This window comes from Culex pipiens, chromosome 3, assembly GCF_016801865.2.
Source record: "Culex pipiens pallens isolate TS chromosome 3, TS_CPP_V2, whole genome shotgun sequence".
Classification (NCBI taxonomy): Eukaryota; Metazoa; Arthropoda; class Insecta; order Diptera; family Culicidae; genus Culex; species Culex pipiens.
This window is the reverse complement of record NC_068939.1, coordinates 58052650-58078743: the sequence shown is the minus strand read 5'-3', so window position 1 is coordinate 58078743 and position 26094 is coordinate 58052650. Positions and strand designations below refer to the sequence as shown.

At 32.0% G+C, this 26094-nt stretch overlaps 1 protein-coding gene across 1 annotated transcript in view; it reads right to left on the bottom strand.

Moving 5' to 3' along the window:
- The window catches only part of LOC120416043 (BTB/POZ domain-containing protein Tiwaz), a 132774-nt gene extending 108677 nt beyond the window's left edge, over positions 1 to 24097 (bottom strand). Inside the window, exon 1 of the mRNA XM_039577699.2 lies at positions 23200 to 24097. The gene's annotated coding sequence lies outside the window, so the exon portion shown is untranslated. The remainder of the gene's footprint in view (positions 1 to 23199) is intronic.
- Positions 24098 to 26094: the final 1997 nt, after the last annotated feature.

The following is a 26094-nucleotide window of genomic DNA, read 5'->3' as shown; positions in this document are numbered from 1 at the left end:
TCAAACTATGTTTCAAAAGCCAACTTTTAAACTGCTAACGTATACGAAACCAGAAAAAGTGGCCCGATTTTTCTTCGATTTGCGTGAAACATTGCTATAAAGGGTTATTTTGTCCCTGATCCAAGGTACGAATTAAATTGTCAATTTTTGGGCCTCTCGATTCCTGGAAAATTTGGTTGAGACTTCTGGGAATTTTAAAATATATAAATATTTAAGCAAAATAACAAAAAATCAGTTAAATTTAATACATACACATTTGCCAAAAAAAATAAAACTTGAAAAATGTAAACCACCACCAAGTTGGGAATCCCAAAGTTAATCCTAAAAATTAGCCAGCCTGCAAATAAAAAACCATCTTAGTAAAAAAAAAGCAGACTACTCTTCGACTACTCGAGTCATTTGTCAATTATTGTTTAAGTAAAACTGTGGCATTTTTTGCAGTATTATGGTACACCAAAAGTAAATACTCAGTTCAGTGTTGCTTGTAACTGTTAACATTTTTTCACTGTGTATTAACAGTTGAATCTGAGAAGAAATAAATAATTATTTGTCATGTAACAAAAAAAAAAAAAAAAAAAAAAAAACGATCTTGGAAAATTATATTTCCGCTATTGTTTAAGTTTTGGGCAACTACTATACAGCCAGAGTTGCCAGTTTGCCAGATTTTTCAAGTGTTTGCTAGATATTGACAAATTTTGCTAGATTTTTCACTTTATGCCCATTATGAACAACTTTTTGATTAAAATGAACGAATTAAATTGAAAATCACAAAATAAAAATGTTTATTTTTTAAATAAAATGCAAATTCAACATTTTTGAGGCTATAAAATAAGTTAAACCATCTGAATTATAAAACCTTTTGAATTAATTCATATCCTCTCCCCTCTTCATCATTCATACTTAATAGATTTTCGTCTGCCAGATTTTTACAGAATTTTAACCCAGTCCAAAAAAAGTTGTTGATTTTGTTCCAGGGAACATAAAAAATCTTTATTTTCGAAATTCGTATGTCGGAAAATTTAATTTTTGTGGGAAAAAAAAATCATCACCAAATCAAATTATCCGTGTGCATATTTTTTTCTTAATAGTCTTCAATAATACCTACAACTTTGCCAAAGACAGAAAAACGATCGGAACATTTCATCAAAATTTTTCGAATATTTACGTTTTTGTAAGTACAGTAGGGTGCCCAGAATATGGAACTTTTTTTTTAAACCTCGCTCCACAAGCTGAATATTGGTCCTTGAGATATTTTAGGACTCTGGGCCAAATATGAGCAAAATCGGTCAACATTTACTAACTGATTCTAGAAGGCATGGGAAAATCGAAAAAATGTATGAAAAACCCAATTTTCTTACGGTTTTGTATGCAGGGCGCACTACATCCATTCAAATATTCTTAAAAGTGAGATTCTTATTGGGAATTAATGCTCTACAATTTTGTAGAACATACCAAAGCTGTAAAACTCGATCCTGAAAAGTTATTAGTGATTTAAAAAAGTCATTTTTGTATGAAAAACATTTTTTTCACCAACGTAAGGCTCGGGTATCAATGGGTTAATCTCAACCAATTTCTCAAAAAAAATCTCAAAATTTGCACAGATGCTTAAAATAACTCAAAAAACCGTTTTACGCTTGTGGAGCAGGGGTCATTTTTTCTGGGCACCCTAATGTAACCCCTAAATGCAGAAAATTTAAGTTTTCATGTATTCATGTACTGATGTATAGTTCATTGTCAACTGTTTAAAGTACATTGTATAAGGTTATTTTTTGTATTTCACTGAAATAGGGTACTTTTGAAAAATTAGCAAATTTTGAACTTTGTGACCTCAGATCGGAAGAAGACATAATATTTTAGGAAAAATATGTTTTTAAATATTTTCATAAATTCATTATTTTTTGGCTAATTCTCGGTAGTAACATAACTATATTAATGCATTAATAATTTTGAAATATTATTATTTGCTTCTAAAATTTGGAAAATGGGCTTAAAATTTTAAATTGATTTTTTTTGTTTTTTTAAATTGCATCGGGAAAAAATATTTTTATAAATTTGTTTTTTTTTACAAACTTGATATAAAATGGCCTCAGACATTAAAAAATGATACCTTGAAATTACGTATTATTATTTTATATCGAGATTTTTTTTAGAAATGTGCAAAATATCGTAATAAAACATTGATTTAACAAATATTAAAAAAAAATATGTTTTGTTTAAAAATATCGCATTTGTTTTCCTATAAAGCTTATCAATTCGAAATTTTAGCACGTTTGAGATTGTTAAGGGTATTATTGATTTTTATGAATAACTGCCATAAATATTAACTAATCATTAAACAGATGCAAGGATACAAAATATGGTTTAAAATCTAAAATGGACTGCAAATTACTGTTGCATGTTTCAGAAGGCATACTTTTCATGATTATCATAGAATCAGCAATACAATATTGCAGTTTTAAATATCTCATATTTTACATAAACTTATTCAAATACTTTGATTATTTTTTGTCGAAATAGTTTGGAGTGGATGTCTTGGTTTTATTATTTTTTGTTATAATATTGAAAACAATATTATGTTTAATTCTATGCATGTTCAACAGTAAAACATTTTATAAAACTTTATCGTAATTCTATATAATTAAAAAATATGACTTTTGACGCTTGCAACATTAATTTGAAGTCCATTTTAAATTTAAAAACATGTTTTGTATCCATGCATCTGTTGAATGTTTGGTTAGTGAAATAAGATATTTATTCATAACAATCATTTAATAATCTTAACAATCAAAACCAAAATTATTTAATTATATATTTATTTCAAACCTTCTACAAAGCTGTTGGTTTACGACACGAACCCGAGCATGGGTAAATAACAAAGGAAATGCGTAATAATATCTTTCTCTGGTATCAATACCAAATTTTGGTATTTCTGGACCCTTTAAAATTTGTCTTAAGGATTATGCAAGAACAAAATGTGGTATCATACCAATTTAAGATATTGTTTTGATATTGCAAAATTGCAGAATTTGTCAATGGTCGAACACCACATTTTAGCATTCTTTTGGTATTACAGTATTTTATCAAATTCCTCTGAAACTATGGGAAAATTTTGACAATTTTTTACAAAATAATTAATTTTGCGCTAAAATGATGTCTCAAAGCGAATGCTTTAATTGGAAACGGGAAATTTCAAACTTGGTTTTAAACATTTTTGATATACCCCCTAAAGAATTTACTTGAAATTGTGGAAAAGTCAGGATGCCACATTTTGGTATTATTTTGATATTGAAGTGTTTCATCAAATTCCTCTGAAACTATGGGAAATTTTTTATGAACTTTGACGAGATAATTAATTTTGCGCTAAAATTACATAAAACTCAAAAATGTTAAAGCTGATTTACAATTTTTTTTATTTACCCAAAGTTTTTTTTTTAAATCGTTGAAATTTCTCTAAGTCGGGATAACCAAATACTTTGAAAAACGAGTCAATCGACAGATTATTGAATTTTGGTGAATTTCAATCCAGTTTCATTTTAATAACACTTAATTTTCAATCTTGTTATTTTTCAGAAGCTTCAAGAACTTCAAGCACAGGCCGTTCATCAATGACAAATGCATTCGATGTGGTGAAGAATATCACTAAGAACAACATGGAATCAGCAGGTGAGTAGATTTGGCTGTTGCATATGGATCATTTCCGTTTTTTCACTAACTGCAACTGGTGCACTAAAAAATGGTATGAAAATACCAAATTTTGGTATTACTTGTGCAAAAAACAGCGACCAAAATGTGCCTTTGGTAATAGATGGTAAAATACCATGAAATCATACCAAAATCATGTATGTGGAAAACCACAGGAATACCAAAACCTGATTTTCCAAGGGCGCGGGAATACCTAAAAATAAAACCATGGCAATACCAAGTTTTGGTATTCAAGCAATGTTCACAAGACCTCAACTTGGTATTGAAATGGTTGGTATTGTTGTGGCCTTCCACATACAAGACTTTGGTATGATTTCATGGTATTTTACCATCTATTACTGGGCAACCAAGGGCACATTTTGGTCCCTGTTATTTGCCCAAGTAATACCAAAATTTGGTATTCCCGTATTATTTACCCCTGCTCGGGAAAGCCATTGCAATGGTAAAGTATCTTTAATAAAACTAATAATAAAACAAAGCTGTTTCTTGTCTTATTTTGCACATTTTGATGAGTAATTGACACATAAAACACAGCCTTTGGCATGTTTACTGAGCCGTCATTTAAAAGTTTTCTATAAAAAATGAAGGAATAAAAAAAATCAAATTATTTTTAAACTCATTTGACGTGGATAATCCAAACGAACATCAATTTTTTTTTTTTTTGAGGCTAAACGATGAAATTATTCAGATTGTTATAACTTAAGAACAAAACTTCTTGGAATCATCCCGGAACAATTTTTCTAAAACCAATTGTTGTCCTGGCCTTGATAGTGTGTGATGATAAATCTGTAAGTGTGCACTGGATCGCTTGTAAACCAAACGCGACATACACAACCCCCAAGTTCTTCCGCGGGTAACTTTGTGTGTTTGCGTGTGTGCTCGCCCGAGTTTGTTACGGACATGCCGAGGGTCGCCGCGTTGTAGGGCTTGTTTCGAAGGAACGCGCTCGTGGCCAAGGCAAGACCGGTGGGGGGAGGGCACAGCGGAAAGCCGGGCCACGGCTCCGGTTCCAGCCTGCCAGCTTGCAAAACGAGAGCGAGCATCCCCGCGGGCAGGTTGGCAAAGAATGTTTTATTCCGAGCCTGGAACGTAGGTAGGCTTTTGCAAAATTTAACCGCGGGGTATTTAATGAAAAAAAAAAGAACGACAGGAAAAAATACCGAGTACCCGAACCCGAACCGGCGCGCGAGACACAGAACATGGTCCCAGAAGAAGGGAGGGGAGGGCCTGCGGAAGGGCACCGAGAAAAAATCCTACGCCAATGTCTTAAAACGCCCCCGGGTTCGATCCGAAATGAGAAACAAAAATCCATGATAAAATATTTTCTCCTTCTCGTTCGCCGTCACCGTCACTCCCAGGGACCTTTCCCCACACCTGCTGCAACTCCCCCACTCCCACCCCTTGTGAAAGCAGCAACAGTCGCCGCAAATATCCTTCCGCGGGCCGGGCACGGAGGACACCCGAAAGCATACCGGGCTGCTGCTGCGTCGTTGTCGTCCTCTCGGAGGAGTCGTCGTCGTCGTCGTCGTCCCAAAGTGGATCCTTCCCTCGGGTTCCGTTTTCGCATCGCGATTTCGAAAGTACGGCCAGCTGCCCTGGAACCGGCAGCAGTGTACACAAACTCGCCGGAACTCTGGGTTGAATGGTTCGCCAATGTTGTTAATATAAACCTAATTATTATTTGTTATCAAAAATCGTTTAAAATCTTTACAATCCTTGGAAAATATTTTTATTGAAATAAATAAACATAATACAGTCTATACTCGATTTTCGGAAGCTTCAATAATCTGAAGTTCGATTATGCGGAATCCACAAAAAATTTGGAATATTTTTTTTTTTATTTTCTCTTATTCCTAAGATAAAATTCGAATACAGCTACTGAACATTGTTCGAATTCAAGTTGTTTTTATCAAAATATTCAAATGTTTATTTATTTATTTATTTATTTGTTTGTAAATAAATATTTTCAATATTCCACCAACACCACAATTTTGAACACAATCTTGGATTATCATCTCCTTAAAAACTTTGAAGCACTTTTGGAATCATATTCGACCCAATATAATAAAACAAAAATCGATGAAAAGAATTTACGACTTTTTTTAACTTAACTTTTTTCACTTGAAGTTCCAAAAGCATTTTTTTTTCGATTAAAAAGACATTTTTTGAGCCATAGTTCATGAATATAAAATTATTAAAAATGGTTTATTTTAAATTGTCGAACAGCACAAAAAAACAACATTGAAAATTCGAAACGAATTTGCAATCGAAAAGTACTTCGTATTTTTTAATAAAATATACCATCGAGTTATACCTAGCCAGTTTTAAGTTTATATTTTCGATCTGTTTGATTTTTTTACATTTTTAAAATACTTCATAAAGAAAAGCACCTTCGTAAAAAAAAATTAAATGCCAAAAAAACAAACATTTGGCTACCAAATGAAATTTTTGGGAAAATTTCTGATATCTTCAATCAAAATAATTTAAAAATTTAAAAATTAAGCATAGCTTTTGAAAAGGTCTACAAATGCATGAATTCAATCATTTCAAATTTTAGACCGAATTTTAAAATATTGAAAATATTTTTTTTTTTGTAGAGATCAGAAATTTTCTAAAAAGTTTCTTCGAAACTAATTGCAAGGGTTTCCAGAAGCATTTATTACTTGCCAGCCTACCAAATAATTACCCAAAATACTAGGTCAAAATGATTAATTACTTTAATTACTTTTCACGTTTATAAAAAATATTGATATTTATTAAATGAATAAGAGTATTTCTTTGAATGGCTCTAAACGGAGTATGATTATGAATTTTTGAATTGCTCATCCGATAGTTCTTTCAAAAATTTAACCATAAATTCAAAACACATTGGCAATCAAGATAAGAACTGAAAGTTTATATTTTTGTTCAAAATTTTGCTAGTTTAATTTTGTTTTACAAATATGGATTATGTGAATTTAAAATTTTATTTTTATTAAAAAGAGCAGTATGCTTCACAAAAATTTGAAGTTTATACATTAAAAAATGGAGCCAACAGTTTCCGATACATCGTAGGTTGAGAAATGAGAACAAATTTTAGTATTTTCCACAATTTTAACTTGAAAGGAAAACAAGAAAAAAAACTTGTTATGATTTGAACATTTGAATGACAAGACATTATATATCAGTACAGTTATTTTGCAGTCAATAGTTTTTTTTTTAACTTAGGCCGTTGCAAATATTTTTTGAAGTTTATGTCCCTCGACTCTGACCAAAGTCGAGGGGGGGGGGGGGGGCAAAAAAATTAAAAAGTATAAAAAATTAAATTACGAGCCATGGTTTCAACATTTCAATGTAAAAAAGTTTTTTAAAATGTATTTTACACCTGTCCAGTTGTTTTGCCATCATTAGTTTCCAAAAAATCTAAGTATAGACGTAAATTTTATTTTTTGCGAAAAATAAAATTTTTGCGGTGCTGTGCATTGCAATTTCATAAAAAATTAAAACATTTTTAAACAAGCCCAAACATGCTAAATATGATTATCTATGCAGAAAAATACATTTTAGATTGTTTTCAGTTGATTAGACATCATGTTTTTAAATTCATAGCTTTTGTACAAGATATTTTGTAAATTAACTTTTAGTGATAAAAATCCAATAAAAAAATCAGATTTTTTTCCGTTTACCGTACATAAGGAACGTATAGACAATATTTCATCAAAATCAAAAAAAATATTAAAAAGTTAAATTAAAAATGTGAAAAAGGCGGAATTTTTTAACGCTCATTATAAATACAGGTTCTGAATATAAGCCAATTTTAACTGCGGACTTGAACGATAAAACTTATTTTCAAAAACGGTGTTAAACTGTTTAAATAATGTATGTTTTGATTTAAAAGTTTTAAAATTGTTTTGAAATCGTTGCAAATTTCAATAAGTTTCACTTTTAGCATTGACAATTTGTCCCGAAATATTAAGGAAAATGAAGTAAATTTCGATTTTGAATTTTTGAAATGAGTCCAAATATACAGAATATAAGTAAAACATCTTGAAAGATAAATTTTGAATTAACTTAAGCTAATTTTACTTATATTTTTGAGAAATTCGAAAGCTTTTCGATTTTCCTTCTTGTTTAACGCATAACGACACAAACTTTGAAAAATATTTCCGACGACTTTTTGGAGATTTAATCAATTAAACTTTTTTATTTAGCAACATATTGGGTCATTGGATTATTGCAATCTTATATATGACTGGAAATTTGTTTAATGCTTTTTTATGATGATACATTGATATTGAATTTATTTATCTTTATCATTCATCTCTCAACATCTAGAAGAGTAAACCGAATTGATTGTCAATGAAAATTTAAAAGATTCGTTTAACAAGTACAATTTTGAAAATATTAAATTACTTTAATTACTCAATAATTGCTTTAATTACCCATTAATTACTTTTAATTAATCTAATTACCATTTATTACAAAATAATTAATGAATTACTGAATTACCAGCTTAAAATCAAAGTAATTAATAATTATTTGCCAGTCTGAGGCTTTGCTGGAAACCCTTGACTAATTGCTGGATTTTCGAAGCCCAAAAAAAAATCTCAGCTTTTCAACCATATTTTTTGAGGGCTGGCTTTCCTTCATGCAGTATTTAAAAAAAAAACTACAATTTTATGAATTTCCGGGAATCATCCTATAACTCTAAAAATCCCATTTCAAAATATAATACAGATTTTCATATACTTACTTCATTAAGTACTCAATTTGTATGAACAGCCCATAAAATTGTATGGAAACTTGAATGGAAAAAAATAATTATGCAAAATTGCTTCTTTTGACTCAGGGAATTCATGAACAAAGTTTCATCCAAATAAAAAAGTAAAAATTCAAAAATCATGAAATAAATTAATGAAATAAATGCGATAATCTAGAGAAGAGTTATTCAATAAATGAGGAGTTTACCTGAATTTGAGACTGTTTTATTGAGCAAAACATATCTTTTCTCACTTTATCAACTACAATTATTCCATGGTTCGTATTTGTCAAAAAACAAAGATGACAAACTAGATTTGTTTACCTTGTTTCCAATAGGAAATAGTAATGCATGTCAAAAGGTTCACACATGTGAGCTATTCATATAAAATTGTAAAACAAACAACTTTTTCGAAGACTGCAAAGTGATCCGAATTGAAACTTATTTTTTGCATAATTTAAGGCTCAACATTTGTGGCTTCTTCACAAAAAATGCGTAAATTTGGAAGGAGAGTAAAATTGGAAAACCTCTACTGCTCAAATTATTTTTTCGATTTTTTTTATTTTTCCCTTGTTCAGGAGGTCACCTTGAGCAATTTTTGTTCTACGTAAAACATTATTTTTTGTTTTATGTTTTTCTTGTTTTAATTTTTACTATTTATATTTGCGTTTATCTTGTTTAGTTAATATTTGATTCTGATAGTATTTGGCTGATACTACCACCTCCTATCATTACCTTTTGTCTATTTAGTTCTTTCATATTTTTACAGTCACCTTTTATTTTTTAATGTTTTTCACTCTTTTTTTGTTCAGAATGAAACCATTATCATTCAAATTATTTAAAAATGCTTAGAGGCATAGTCTTGGACAGACTCCAGAAAAAAACGATTTTTTTTAAATTGGCAAAGTCACTTAAAACAATTCACTCTTCTAACCCTAAAATTTTAAAAAAAATTAAGAGTTCTTTTTTACAATGCTTTTTAAATATCGAAAATTGGGTTAAAAATTATTTTTGGCTATTTTTAAGATCGAAGCTCGCCTAGAGGCGGGGTTGAGTTGTTAAGGGTTAATTTGACCTATTTATGAGGTAATATTACCTTTATATATAAAAAATATATGAATGCATTTGGAGTATACGCCTTTTTCACTAGTTGCACTAGTTGCAGCTATTTTACAAAATAGCTTTTTGAAAAAGTGTGAATTTTAATGTATGTGAGGATTTTTTTTCATAAACCCAGAACCAAATTTCATAATGCCGTCCAGCACATTTTTTAAATAAAAATAAAACTTTTTTTTTTAAATGGTTGCAAATAAGTCATTGCTCCTTCAAACTCTTAAAAATACAAATAAATTTCTGATGTTTTTAAATTAAAACATTTGAACAAGAATTCAAATAGTCAACTGATAACATTTAACATCAACATTTATTAAATAAAATATGACAGTTTGAATTTGTTACCTTTTTAGGGTTAAAATTTCGTGCCTGTATTTTGATTTAATAATTCATTTGTATTAAATGCCTGCAAATCTCAGGATTTGATTTTGTCCTATGAATTCTGAAATCAAATCGTTTCAAAAAAAAGTTAGTGATTTCAAAAAACCAAGCATTTCAATTTAATGCATCACATTTTGCCGGTACAACCCTCACTGTCCAGCGATGAAGTGGGCTCACAGCGTAGCAGCGCACAAGATCAGGGCAGGGTCCGCTCCGGCATATCGAGCTTTTCCTCGCCGGCGGGCTTTCGCGAACGTCGCATAAGCTCGCTCTCTTTCGAAGGACCGTCGCCGGCGGGGGTGTGTGCAGAGAAAAAGAAGAAAAAAAAATTGGTGGAGGAAAAATCGCACACAAGACCCCGGTAGAAACACCGAGGGACGGAGGAGTTTGTTGCAGAATGTCGAGCGAGCCTACGCGCGAAAGAAGGATGTGGATATTCCCCGAAGGATCAGATTGAACGAGAGCGATTTTGGGGCCACTCTCGGGAGATGCCATGCCAACGAAAACACACTGACACACACGACTTCGTACATAAACAGTGCAAAACGCATTTCAACGGAGTGACTTAAGGCGGCATGGAAAAATGGCGTTGAGTTGTTGATTGGGAGAGAGAGGTAAGAATAAGTGCATTCCGTGGTAATTCTAACCAGTGCCAACCAAATTTAAATTTGATTTTGAGTATTATTTGAGTATGACATCAGTGTTTATGTGTCATTTGTTTTGTTTGTTGAAGGTCAAACAATTAAATCTTTGTTAATCTTAACGAACGATTTCAACAGAGACGAGAAAAATACTTATTTATTTTTTCATCTTACTACAACCCCACAGCTGTACAGCAAACCTGCCTCCAGGTGGCTTCTACAATCGATACATCATCTCACCTTCTGCGAAAATAAATAGCTGTTTCGTTGAGGGAATTCAGTGCCTCAATATTCTGAATTGGGCTTGGAGATGCAAACTCTAAATACACTTTTTAAAGAATGAAAGCTTATTGCTGAAATTCCGAAATGTAACATTTATTGTCATATACTATTTAAAAGTTTTTAGTTGTTTTTTATATTGTTGGATTGCTTTGTCTGCTTGTTTTTAATTTCAATGATATTATTATGATTATTTTAAAAGTCAATTAGGTATTATCACTCAAGTTTAATAAAACACTTGATATTCATCATATTGATGCTAAACGGTCATTTTTTCATTTTCAATCCAACAGAAAATCATGAATTTCTCACAGCTAAAAAAGTAGTAATTCAGCTGCGTGTAAAAGGCCTGGTGTAATATAAATATTGCATTATTTTATGCAAATTTATGTGATTTTACACTCTGAAATATGTAGCCCATCAGTATGAGAAACCTACTTGACCGAAATGTCAAGCTCATATATGCGTTTATCCTTTCAGATTTTCATCGGTCTGATGGCCGAGTGGGCTAAGGCGCCAGTCCTTACTGTTGGTGCTGGGTTTAAATCCCGTCGGTTGCAACTTTTTTTTGTGTGTTGCAAAAATTGTACATGCAGTGTGTAATATTAAGTGTTTATTTTGACGAAGGTGATGTGCATGCTTTTGCATGCGATTTTACCATCGGATTTTTTGCTGTGCTTGTCTCAAAGCCCAGAATGAAGGTAAAAACATAAGATTTCCTTGCTGGAAATTATGACGCAGAGTTTCAACGGGGAGTGAACACTTTTCCAGGATATTTTTTTCGTCATACCTGTATGATTATCCAATAATAGTTAATCAGCAGAGCAGTTCTCTCAGAATTCGGTCATTCGATTTTTGTTTTGTATTTTTTAATCCGGCTGAAACTTTTTTTGCATCATTAGTTTGTCCATATAATTTTCCATACAAATTTGGCAGCTGTCCATACAAAAATGATTAAAATTAAATCAAGGCATACATTTCAAAAGGGCCAAACATTCAATATTACGCCCTTTTAAAATGTTGGTCTTGATTTAAAAATTTTGAAAATATTTTTATCGAATCCGAAAATTTCACAAATGTTTCAAATTTTGACATTGTAAATCGGACCATTAGTTGCTGAGATATCGACATAAGAAAATGGTGGGTGGTTTGGGTGAGACTTGGAAAACATCAATTTTCATGTTTTTAAACCTTTGCATGGCAATATCTCAGCAACTAAGGGTCTCATGCGACCAATATTTCGATTTTTTGAAATAATCAGTATTGATTCAAAAATTCATAACTCGGTCAAAGATTTTTTGCACAACCTGAAAATTTCTGAAAAGTTGGCATTTGATGTCCTCTAAAACATATCAAAAAATAAAAATAGTGTTTTTTTGCAAATCAAGTTTTAGTGACAAAAAGTTAAATAAAAAATCACCAAATTTTTTTTACCGTGTATCATTTTTTTCCAGTGTAGTCCGTATCCATGCCTACAAATTTGCCGAAGACACCAAATCGATCAAAAAATTCCTTCAAAAGATACAGATTTTTGAATTTTCATGCATCATTTTTGTATGCACAGCTGCCAAATTTGTATGGAAAATTATATGGACAAACTAATGATGCAAAATGGCTTCTTTGGGCATACCGAAGGCACCAAAAAAGTTTCTGTCGGATTAAAAAATAAAAAAATAAAAATTGAAGAAAAAATACCGATTTCGTAGAGAATTACTCAGCAGTACCTCTGTGTTTTTCCACCCCACTTAAAAATTCCAATGCAGCAAGTTTGTCTTTCTAGGAATTTAAGTTTATTAAGTTTCCATTTTCTAATAAGGCTGGTACAAACTTTATAAAAAGTTTTTGTCTCCCCCCAAAAAACTCAAAAATTTAATGGAAATTCAAGTGCAATCAGCTGAAATCAATTTAAAATGTATTCCCCTGTGTTAAGAATCATTTTTCGCATGTTTGGGTTGATTTAAAAATCACCTGAATTTTTGAAAATGTTCGATGTTCACTATCGCGAAAAGTTTTTTTTTCGCAAAATTTTTGTTGTCGTCAAATCCTCCATTTTTTGAAAACTAATGAATGCAAATGTTGAAACTATGGCTTGTTATTTCAATATTTATTTATTTTTGCCCCCCCCCCCCCCCCTCGACCCCAGCTAGAGCCGAGGGACAAAAACTTTGAAAAATATTTCCATCGGCCTAAAATAAATAAAAATAAATTAATTCAACATCACAATAATTTTTTTTTATCTTATTAAAATAGACCAATCCACTTTTAAATTTGTTTGATATTGTGCATTCCAAGAACCAGAGGTCGGATAAATACTTTAAGCTTTGGAGATATTTTTTTATGAACTCAATGATGCTAAGATTTTTCACAGCATGTAATTTTTGACAGCATGTAATTTTGCGTACATTTTGGATATAAGAATTTAAATTGAAAATTTGAATGGTCTTAGTTATTTTTTACAGTTTTCTTTAAAAAGGTTCGATAAGCTTTGGGATTTTTTATGTTTATACGACGTTTTCAAAAAAAAAAACCTTAGATTTATTTTTAAATAAGTACGGCCAGATAATTCTAAAGCTTTTTTTGTGTTTTGTAGACATTTTCTAAAATATTTAATACCTATAAAGCTATCATAGCAGGGACGCTAAATCTGTTGGCCATATTTAAAAAAATCAAGGCATTAATTTGAATTAAATACAGTAAAAATTTTAGAACTATATTTTTTTTTACTTTTGTAAATTTGTAGCCATTAATCTTAATAAAAATAGCAAAGTAATAAATTCAAACACAATTTTTGTTTTAAATGGATTTGGCACAACAATAAGTATATTTAAAGAAGATAAAATCAAAATCCAAAAAATACGTTTAATTATCAACATTTGATTGCTAAACCTTAAGCATAACAAATAATTGATTCGCACCCAACTTATTTTTTTCTTTTTTTCGTACCAGCTATTGGCTTTGCGGGCCGGACTCTTAAACAAATAAAAAATCAATACAAAAAATTAAAAAAAAAAAACAAATTTATAATTGGCATCCCCTATCCTCTGCAATTTTTGTATGTTTTTTTTTTAATTTTTCTTCCTCTTGTTAGTGCCTTAGTTGAAGAAATAATTGTTCCAAAATGGATTATGATGCGACACACAGCTGAAAGGAACTCCAAAACTCTATAATATACCTTAATGAACTCATAGTAACTTGATTATTCACAAATAAACCGAATTGAATTGAAAAAAATGAATTAATGTTAATTTGCATTTATAAGTTTTAATAGCACTTCGTTTGGATTAAAAATATTTTACAACTTTTTTTAATGATTTATCGAAAACTTAAACAATGTTAGAGAATTTATATTTATTTTATTATTCTCAAAGTTTCATGCTTTTCTCAACGAAAACGAGTTCGAATCGAAAAACGGAATGCTTTTGACAATTTCCACCGAGAGAAGATAAAATTAGTTTGTGAAGACTAAATTGTATGTTTATTTGAAACAAAGTTCAAATTTGATTTAAGGACATTTTCAGTAGAACAAATAAAAAATAAATTGAGAATGCTTCGTATTGCGATATGACTATAAATATTTATATACAAAACGAATTTTTATGATTTTTTGGCCAAATTCTGACGTTAAAACAATTTTACCTAAAATTTATAAACTTAAGTGAATGAAAACTATGAGTTTTTTTCTAAAAAAAACTAGAGCAGCAACCTTTGTGATGACACATTAGACGTAAACATAAAAAATTTGCACTTTAAATCTGATTTCAACAAAAACTATGATGAAAAAACTTTTGCTATAAAAGTCACCCCGGAATACAAAACATTTTTTTTAACGTAGCTATTTTTTAAACACTATTGAACATTTTTTTTCCACTAACTAATGTATGAACCTTAAAAAACTAACTATTTTTGCATTTTTTTTTGGTCCAATTTTGGCATAACTAATATTTTTCTGTGATTTTAGATCAATACTATCATCCAAATGTTTCTTCATACAAAAATGTATGGAAATTGAGTGCGTACCTTTGCCCGCATATTTCTTTTTGCGAAAACAGATGGTAAGAAATAAGAAGACAAATTCAAGCAAGGCAGTTGGCAAAAGGAGTCGTGAACCTGAAGTTTGTAAACTTCGAATATTAGGCCAAAATGGCCAAAAAGTGACTTTTGTCCGTAACAAACTTTAATTTTTGAACTTCATTATTGTAAACACAGAAAATTAGCAGTAAAACGAGTCGAAAACCCGAATATGAGCTTTTAAAGGAAAACATTAAGTATCAAAATGGCTGGTGCGTACCTTTGTCCGCGCGTACTTTTGCCCCATTCTACTGTTTCGGATAGAATAAACTTAATTCAAATAAAAAACAGGTTTTAAATTATTTTGAAACAAAAATACTTATATATTAACAGAAAAAAGATTAAAAATATAATAATTTGTTTTCACGATTTTTTTTTAATTTAGATCAATCAAGTAACAAATGTATTCAATATTTGAAGAACGGCCTAAAGTCCCTGTCTTGAACAATTTTCAAAAGCCGTCGCGGAACAGAGGTTAGGCACTCCTGGTCTAAAACTTTGAAGACCTGACACTGTTTCAACTTATGAGTTGTTAAAACGTTGCAGAGGTAATCGAAAAACCTGTCCCGAGCAGACGGAAATAACTTGGGAATAACATTTTCTGATATTTGAAAATACTAGGCCAATAACATTTTATGTTATTGATAACAAAATTTGTTATTCGTTGTTATGAATTTTTTGTTATTGGATTGTTATTGTAATAACAGACTAATAACATTTTTAGTTATTCTTCGAAAAAAAAATGTTCTTATTTTTTGTTATTTTTACAACTACCCGGGCAGACGGTAATAACAAAATTCATGCCATTTCAATAACAAATTCTGTTAAAATAACAAAAAGTGTTATGGAATCTTCTTGAAAATTCCATTTCTGCATAATGGTTTAATAACGGTTTATGTTATCATAACAAAATTTGTTATTGGTCTGGTATTGGTTGAAAGCCAAAACAACTTTGGAATAACATTTTTTGTTATGGAAGAATAACTCCAACTGTTATTGGGATGATCGGATTAGTTGTTAAAATAACAAAAATTAATAACAAAGATTTGTTCGAAGAATAACTAAAAATGTTATTAGTCCGTTATTACAATAACAATCCAAGAACAAAAAAATCATAACGACGAATAACAAATCCTGTTATAAATAACATAAAATGTTATTGGCCTAGTATTTTCAAATATCAAAAAATGTTATTCCCAAGTTATTTCCGTCTGCTCGAGATATGAGACCAATAACAAATTTTGTTATGATAACATAAACTGTTATTAAACCCTTAGGCAAAAATTGCCCGAACAGACGGTAATAACTAAATTCATGCCATTTCAATAACAAATACTGTTAAAATAACAGAAAGTGTTATGGAATATTCTTGCAAAATCCATTCTTGCATAAGAGTTCAATAACAGTTTATGTTATCATAACAAAATTTGTTATCGGTCTGATATTGATAAAAAGACAGAACAACTTGAGAATAACATTTTTTGTTATGGAAGAATACCTCAAACTGTTATTGGGATGATCGGATTAGTTGTTAAAATAACAAAAAATAATAACAAAGATTTGTTCGAAGAATAACTAAATATGTTATCAGTCTGTTATTACAATAACAATCCAATAACAAAAAAATCATAACGACGAATAACAAATCCTGTTATAAATAACATAAAATGTTATTGGCCTAGTATTTTCCAATATCAAAAAATGTTATTCCCGCGTTATTTCCGTCTGCTCGGGTGATTTTTTAAGAATATTCCATAACACTTTCTGTGATTTTAACAGTATTTGTTGTTGAAATGGCATGAATTTTGTTATTACCATCCCCGAGCAGACGGAAATAACTTGGGAATAACATTTTTTGATATTTAAAAATACTACGACAATCACAATTTATGTTATTTATAACATGATTTGTTATTCATCGTTATGATTTTTTTGTTATTGGATTGTTATTGTAATAACAGACTAATAACATTTTTAGGTATTCTTCGAACAAATCTTTGTTATTATTTTTTGTTATCCCGATCAGACGGTTATAACTAAATTCATGCCATTTCAATAACAAATAATGTTAAAATAACAGAAAATGTTATGGATTCTTCTTGAAAAATCATTTTTTGCATAAGAGTTTAATAACAGTTAATGTTATCATAACAAAATTTGTTATTGGTCTGATATTAATTGAAAGCCAAAACAACTTGGGAATAACATTTTTTGTTATGGAAGAATAACTCCAAATTATTGGGATGATCGGATTAGTTGTTAAAATAACAAAAAATAATAACAAAGATTTGTTCGAAGAATAACTAAAAGTGTTATTAGTCTGTTATAACAATAACAACCCAATAACAAAAAAATCATAGCGACGAATAACAAATCTTGTTATAAATAACATAAATTGTTATTGGCCTAGTATTTTTAAATATCAAAAAATGTTATTCCAAAGTTATTGCCGTCTGCTCGGGATTTTAACAACTAATCCCGTCATCCCAATAACAGTTGGAGGTATTCTTCCATAACAAAAAATGTTATTCCAAAGTTGTTTTGGCTTTCAACCAATATCAGACCAATGACAAATTTTGTTATGATAACATAAACTGTTATTAAACCCTTATGCAAAAATTGATTTTTCAGGAAGATTCCATAACAATTTCTGTTATTTTAACAGATTATGTTATTGAAATGGCATGAATTTTGTTATTACCGTCTGCCCGGGTCTGCCCGGGGTCTTAAGAATTTAAAACTTTGCTCTGTCTCAAGTTATGACCAATTAACTGATATTGACATCCTTTTTGATTGGAATTATTTTTTAGTATTGTGTGACTGATTTTTGGTCAAGAATATTTTTGTAATATACTTGTAGTGCATGATCAATGATCAAACAACGATTAAAAATTACCTCATTAAACAAACTGCTACTTGTTTCAACTCCAAACTGCACACCAATCAAAAGTGCATCAAACATCCAGGAGCTAAATTTGTCCCAGCGTTTGTAACACACACAAACACACGCCGGCTCCTGCAGGGGTACACAAAGTTTTTCCAAGGATTTTCGTTATTTCAATTTCTGATCGGAGCTACACTACATATTGCCCACAGAACTACCCTCCCCTCCCCACCACCACCCCCTCGAATGATGCATTATGCTCTCTCACTTGGCTCCTGCCGATCCTCCTGCTGCTGCTGTGTTGGCCGCAGCCGGTGGCAATATTTATTATGATAACTTTTCATATTATGACTCTCGATTCTCGATATGTTGTTGTTGCCATTTTGCAACGGCTGCTGCAACCATCAACAACAACAACCCCTTCCGAGAAAGTGGTGAGGAGGAGGAGGGGGGAGCTTTTTGTGTTTGTTTGTGCTGTGACGCTTTTCCGAACCCTGCATCCCCCTCTTTCCCTCTCCTCCCTGCGTGTGTTTTATGAATGTTTTCCCCTCTCTCTGAGTGTGTGTGTGCGGGCCTCTGTGTGTGTGTGTTGGCAGCATCAACAGTTCTTTTTTCCTCAAGCTCCACCCCTCTGGTACTACTTGTTCGAACCCGCCTCCCCTTTTTCCAACCCAAAAGAAACATGAACATGAAATGAAAGGGTGGGGTGGGGGTGAGGTTTGAGGTAGTTCACAAGAGGGGTGGTGAATCGGGATAATGTTGCTGAAGGCCGCCGGAAGCAAATCAAGTGCATTTCACGTATGCAATTTCGCTCGCAACTGTTTGTGTGCTCGCCGCACACACATACACACGAAAGCGCACACAGCCAGCCAGCGAAACTTTATTTTTAATAACATTGTTGTATAAATAATACGGCCCGAAATGAAATTAATCTGTGGGTACTCATCATTATAATAAAATTATAATTATCCCAATTATGTGATTTTCGGAACGAACGAAATTTTTGTTCCCGCCACCCCTTAGGTGGGGCGGGGGGGAGGGGGGAGCTCCAGCACCACCAGGTGGTGGCATTTAATTGTGGACAAGTGGCAGGTAGAGCGAAACGAAAAGAGTGATGACAGCTTTTTGTGCTTTTCGACTTACGACGACGACGACGACGAACATTGCATTGTGTGTTGTTCGTGGCAACGCAGGGCAGAATGTAACCCTTGAGTGACAGAAGAGATGACTTACTGATGGACTGTTTGTTTTATTTATGATAATAAAAAATTTAGCTTTAAAAAATACCTTTTTTCCAAATCAATGTTTCTGTAGAAGATTAAAAAAAATATATATAAAAAAGATAATTTTCACTCAAACTTAAACTAACAAAAAAAACGCATGGTGTTTATTTTATCCAAGAAGACTTTCAAATATGGCTAATGCATCACATTGAAGTTATCAGAAAAAATGTTTAAAAAAATTTTTATTTTACAACAATCCAATCAATCCAGTTAAAAGTTGCTAGCAGAAAAAAGTTATTCATAAAAGACAATGAAAAAATTAAAGAACAGCAGTTAAGTTAGCTATCGTTGATTAATTTTTCCCTAAAGTTAGTTATTTCACACCTGAGCTGTTTTTTTTAGTTAAATATAGTTTATTGAATCTTTCCTACAGTAATTACATTTGATTTACATTTACAAGTGGTCAGCGGTTGCTATTCTGCTCTAGTTTGATTTTCGTGATTTTAAAACTTCACATCGCAGCTGTATTACTGCTCCTACATTATTGTGTTATATCCGGGAAATCTCAGTCTTGTTATATTATATTTTTTGTAAACGTCGTTTTAATCGTGACAACATGACCCTCTACTGTGTAAATAATAATAATTATTATTGGTTTTATAAATGGAACTTCACAACTGCATTGGCATTTTAGTCGTCTAAATATTTATTAAATTCATTTTTCTTTAAAGTTTCCAAAGTTTTAACAATAGAATGATTTGAAAGCTAAATGTTCTATTATTTCTATAGTGGTTTTGCACAAATTTTAAATTATTTTGCTAGTTGCTATATAACATAACTACACTGCCTTTTTTTGAAAATTTGATCTTTTGTTAATTTTACTCATGGTAACTCAACTTGTGATGATAAAATAATTTTTCTCCATTAATAAAATAATATAACTATTTTCAATTTCTTCATATCATTGGCAACATTCTGAAAAAAATGTCGTTATAAATTACATTTTTAATTATATGAGATTAAATGTTAATACATCGTTCATAATTGACGAAAGCTATCGACAACAACATGTTTTTTAAGCTATTCATTTTGAATAACTTATTGTCTTTTGTGATGTAAAAGCTTATTTTAAATTTTAAAATATTGTATTATCTGACATGACATCTTGGAAAGAAAATGTGACACACAAAATCACAAAGAAAGTTTTGTTTTATTTTAGTTTCCATGCTAAAAATTAGGTATGCAGTAATATATTTACTAAAATAAATATTAAATTTTTGACTCATGTCTTTTGTCAAGTTATTAGGGCTAAAGTTTTTTATTTATTTTTGTGTTCAATTATTTTTATTAGAAATAATTCATCGTTTTTTAATCCCATTTATTTAATTCGCTAAATAAGTATAACAAATAAGCTAACTATTTCTAAGTGGATTATGATTTTGCTGATACAGTCCACACTTAATTATCCGAAGTTCAGTTAACCGAAACTCTCCGAAAAACTTTGGGATAATCGAATCAAAATATGTTTTCCCTTGATTTTTGATTATTTTATCTTTCAAGTTTAAAATTTATTCGGCTTTTCCGAATGAATCAAATCTGGCAACGACTGAAAAAAAAATTAATAAAATTGTGTAAAGACTCGATTATTTTTCAATCAGATCAAATCAAGTGAATTTTATGCGACAATTTCGGATAACTGAGTTTGGACAGTTGCTGAAAAAACATTATTTTATGAGGGAAACATTATTGAAACATTTTGATTCCAATTATTTTCGATTTTAGAATAAGTTGCTCAACTTCATACTATTTATAAATTTTGGTTTATGGGATATAGATGGAAAAAAATACTTAAAACCCGAGTAAACTTATTAATAAAAATATCAAGAATAAAGATAAAAACATTGAGAACTAAAGCGTTTTTTTGAAACTCATAAAAAACACATAAAACGTAAGTGCCGTCAAGTGAGGCGAATCAGGACAACAGTTTTTTAATAGAAAAAATAGCTTGATATTTGGAATACGATGCACTATTCTTGTTGTTCTGTGTCTGTTTTATTTGTTTAACTTTAACTGTTCAAAAAATGCACATATTTTGCAAACAATAGATTATTTAACTAATAAGCTGTATATTACCTAATATTTTGTCTTAATTGTTTTTTTCAATCTTCTGCCATATTACACCATTACATTTTTAAACATTTTAGAATCAATTACATTGTAGAGAACAGTTTTCTAAACAGGTTCGAATAAAAGTATCAGTTTTGGTTTAATGTAAGCAGTGACTTTCTCACTTCCATTTAATGAGCTTATATTGAAACTGTTTGCTACTAGTCAATGGTATTGGAATGTATAATATTTTAGTAAAGTAAATTTTTCCCATGACTCATGAAGAGTATTCCCGGGCAGACGGTAATAACAAAATTCATGCCATTTCAATAACAAATTCTGTTAAAATAACAGAAAGTGTTATGGAATCTTCCTGAAAATCCATTTTTTCATAAGGATTTAATAACAGTTTATGTTATCATAACAAAATTTGTTATTGGTCTGATATTGGTTGAAAGCCAAAACAACTTTGGAATAACATTTTTTGTTATGGAAGAATAACTCCAACTGTTATTGGGATGATCGGATTAGTTGTTAAAATAACAAAAAATAATAACAAAGATTTGTTCGAAGAATAACTAAAGATGTTATAAGTCTGTTATTACAATAACAATCCAATAACAAAAAAATCATAACGATTAATAACAAATCTTGTTATAAATAACATGAAATGTTATTGGCCTAGTATTTTTAAATATCAAAAAATGTTATTCCGAAGTTATTTCCGTCTGCTCGGGTTTACAAAGCGGATTCAGTGGCTATTTCTTAAGTTAACCTTCTATCTCCCAAATATTTTTTTTTTTCGATTTTTTTATTTTTCCCGTGTTCAAGGGGTCATCTTGAGCTGTTTTTGTTCTACGAAAAACTGGACTGTTCTTGTTTTATGTTTTTCTTGTTTTATTTTTAAGTATTTGAAATTGCATTAATCTTGTTTAGTTTATGTTTGTTTTTGGTAGTATTTGGCCTATTCCACCAACTTCTATCATTATATTTTGCCTATCTAATTTTTTCATATTTTTACAGTCCCTTTTTCAATTTTTTGCTTATTTTTCACATTGTCTGCTATAGAATGGCACCATTATCATTTTTATTGTAAAAAAAATGCTTAGAGTTATAGTCTAGGACACTACAAAAACTACTGCATACTTCTACACAGCCAAAGTTGACCCCTAAAAAAATGTCATTTTTTTAAAACATTGGCAAAGTCACATAAAACAAGTCAAACTTCCAACCTTAATTTTACTCTAAAATTTTAAAAGATCTGCTTTCCAATGCTTTGTAAAGCTCAAACATTGGTTGACAAATGGATTTTTGGCGATTTTTCAGATCGAAGCCCGTCTAGAGGCGGTGTTAGGTTGTAGGGGGTTAATGTTAACAATGTTTAGGTTGATGTTAACATTCCATAGGTCACCTCCCTAAGATGTCATGATAAAGTCGAGCTTGAGATGGCACACTACCTTCCTTTTACTAAGCAGTCGCATCTGAAGGGAAAAGATCACCACAAATACATTATTTTAAAATGCTTGATTTTTTGAGATGTAATTTTCGGTCAATATTTTCTAAACTTTTAAAAGCTACCAAATAACAGAACTTATTCGCATTTTTTTCCCTTTACTCCGTAAAAAATCACTTCGAACCAATATCACCCCACCTCATGTACTCAAAGATTACCTTTTTATTAAACTTTAGATAAATTCTACATATTTTCAAAAAAAAAAATAATATGATGCAACATATCATTTTAACTATTGCTGTAAATTACCCCCCGCATAAATGGCCCCGGTCACTCAAAGGTTAACCTGACTTCGGCGGCACGCTCCAGGCGGTAAAGTACACACCACGCTCTGACCGCGCGCTGTCACACGTTGGTCTTGGCCGGAGTTTGGTCACCAAACTCCGGTTCCCTCCCGAAAAAAAAATGGACAGCAACGCTCATCAACAACAAGCTGCCGCCGCCGAACTGATAACCACAATTAAGCATTTTTTTATCGGGCAGTTTTTTTTTCGCCCATGTCACCTGGTCGGTTGACCGGGTTGACCACGTTAAGGGGTAGTAGCACTTACCTTTTAAGGCAGTTCGCCTCCAGGCTCAACGAGCTGCTCCGTTGCTCCAGATCGGCGGAGTACAGGTTGAAGATGTCGAACGGAAAAATGGTGGCAAATTTTTGTTGGACACTTGGTGGGTTGTTTTCTGGTTGGTGGACACTTGATTAATTAAGCACGAACACACACGGTTACACTTGAAAACGACACTTGAGGGTTGAGAAAACCACCTGATGGTTGTTCAACACTTGCAAGCCCAAGTCTGTGAAGAAGTCTTACGAAAAAAGCGCGCGACACTACCGGAGTCCCACAACAGACTGACGACGTCAGAAACGGCGTGCGTCCTAACGAGCTTCCTCACGCCAGAACACGACCGACAACCACGAGCGCTCGTTATGCTCTCAATTGCATGCAAAAAGCCAAAAGCCGAAACACGGTTCACGGGGATTATGCTGGCGACCGCCACCTTAGGGTTTCGATTTCAAACAACACAATTTGCCCTGCTTTGCACCTTGTTTGATCACATTGCTCTCGGTTTTTTCGGCTCCCGCGCTCTCGCTCTCACGCTCACTCACACTCTATCTCGTTTCCTCCTTCGTCACAGTGTCACTTAATCGGTATGCAAACGACCACGCTGCATTCGCACCTTCCTGCTCGCTCTCTCACCCTCTCGTAATTGAAACTGACGAATCACCTTAAAAACCTTTATGCTTTTATGATTGACTCAAGTTCACACGAGCTTCGCTCGCTCACTCGCTCTCAACCACGCGCGAGCTCTGCTTTACCGACGCTCGCTCTCCCCCACTCGGCTCAGCGTTGTTTACAAACGAAGCGTTTCGGCGAAGCACGATAAGCTATCAAAGTGAGCGTGGTGCGGTGGGTGCGATAAAAAGCCACGAACGGCACGATACGAGTCCAACAGCTGACGAGCAGCGAATGAGGGTGTCCTGGCGGAGGTTGCTATGTTTTATGCTCGCCGGTCGGAGGCTGTGCGAGCTCTCGCTCTCGCGAGTGGTTCTCTGGAAAATTGGCATGTTTGTATTTTCAAATTAAAATGCAATTTTCAATGTGTATCTTTCATGAGAGACAATTAAATTAATGAAATCAAACATAAATTTTCAATCAATTAAATTTTGAAATTAATTGAATTTGATTCGATCATTTTCATCAAAATATCTGAGATCCGGCTTAAAAAAAGTGAATTATTAAACCCCCCACCCCCCACCCTCCCACATCACCCTTCCAAAAAGCCCTGAAAAATCAGGGGGTGAAAAAGGTAGTTTCAAATCGAAATTTCTGTGCATTCTGCTGAAAACAATTTAAAATGTATTCCCCCGCGTTTATAATAATTTTTAACATATTTTGAGTTTTAGTAATTTTTCAATGTAGAAAACAGTAAAAGAATCTTTTTCTTTAAAACAAAATCGTTAAAACTTAGAATTTTTGGAAACGAGTGATTGCAAATCGACTTTCCATGCCTTACATATTATTTCAATTTTTTCTGCTTTTTTGCACTTATAACCTTCCACCTCGGTATTCGAACTCATGAGCAAGCCCGAAGCCGTGCTCGCTCATTCATGAGCACGAGAACTTGGCAGGTAGCTCGTGCTCGCTCCTGCTCATCGCATCCCGAGCATGGGTAAATAAAAAGGGAAATGCGTAATAATACCTTTCTCTGGTATCAATACCAAATTTTGGTATTCCTGGACCCTTTAAAATTTGTCTTAAGGATTATGCAAGAGCAAAAATCAATGACAAATGCATTCGGTGTGGTGAAGAATATCACTAAGAACAACATGGAATCATCAGGTGAGTAGATTTGGCTGTTGCATATGGATCATTTCCGTTTGTTCACTAACTGCAACTGCTGCACTAAAAATTGTATGAAAATACCAAATTTTGGTATAACTTGTGCAAATATCAGCGACCAAAATGTGATCTTGGTTGCCCAGTAATAGATGGTAAAAAACCATGAAATCATACCAAAATCATGTATGTGGAAGACCACAGGAATACCAAAATATGATTTTCCAAGGGCGCGGGAATACCTAAAAATTAAACCATGGCAATACCAAGTTTTGGTATTCAAGCAATGTTCAAAAATCCAGAAGACCTCAACTTGGTATTGAAATGGTTCTATTTTGAGGTATTATTTTACCCTTGGAATAACATGGTTTGGTATTGTTGTGCCCTTCCACATACAAGACTTTGGTATGATTTCATGGTATTTTACCATCTATTACTGGGCAACCAAGGGCACATTTTGGTCCCTGTTATTTGCCCAAGTAATACCAAAATTTGGTATTCCCGTGTTATTTACCCCTGCTCGGGATGCGCTCGCGCTCAATGAGCGCTCATCTGCAAAGTAGGTAGATTTTTTATGTATTGTTGATGAACATCGCACAGGCCACTTGGATTGCCAAGTTTGAAGCTAATTTCAAGTAACCTGAGATAATTTCATCACGAAAAAGGGGCTTGTATTCATTTCATGTTTTCAACTTAGCATATTTTCTCTGATTTTGAGTATCAAAAAGACTGCTTGTAGCTTTTAAATTAAAACTAAACTTTCAGTGAATGGCATATAAACTGCCCATGTTCGCATAAATGTCCCATATGCAAAAACAGCAAGCTGAGAAAAACGCAGTTTGTCCCACACATAAGGCTACGTGTTAAGTTTTCGCAAAAAAACTGGATTTCCTTCTGATTTCTAGTACAAAGTACTGGATGTTGCAGGCTCGTTAATAAAGACAACTAACCAACTAAGAATTTCAAAACAAGACGTAATATACTACCAAGAAAACATATTTGTGTTGCTTGAAAATCATACTTAGAAGCCTAGACTCCGACTCCAATTCAAGCTTCAATACAACATTTATAAAAATATCTTCATTCATAAGTATTACGATAAGTCTATTT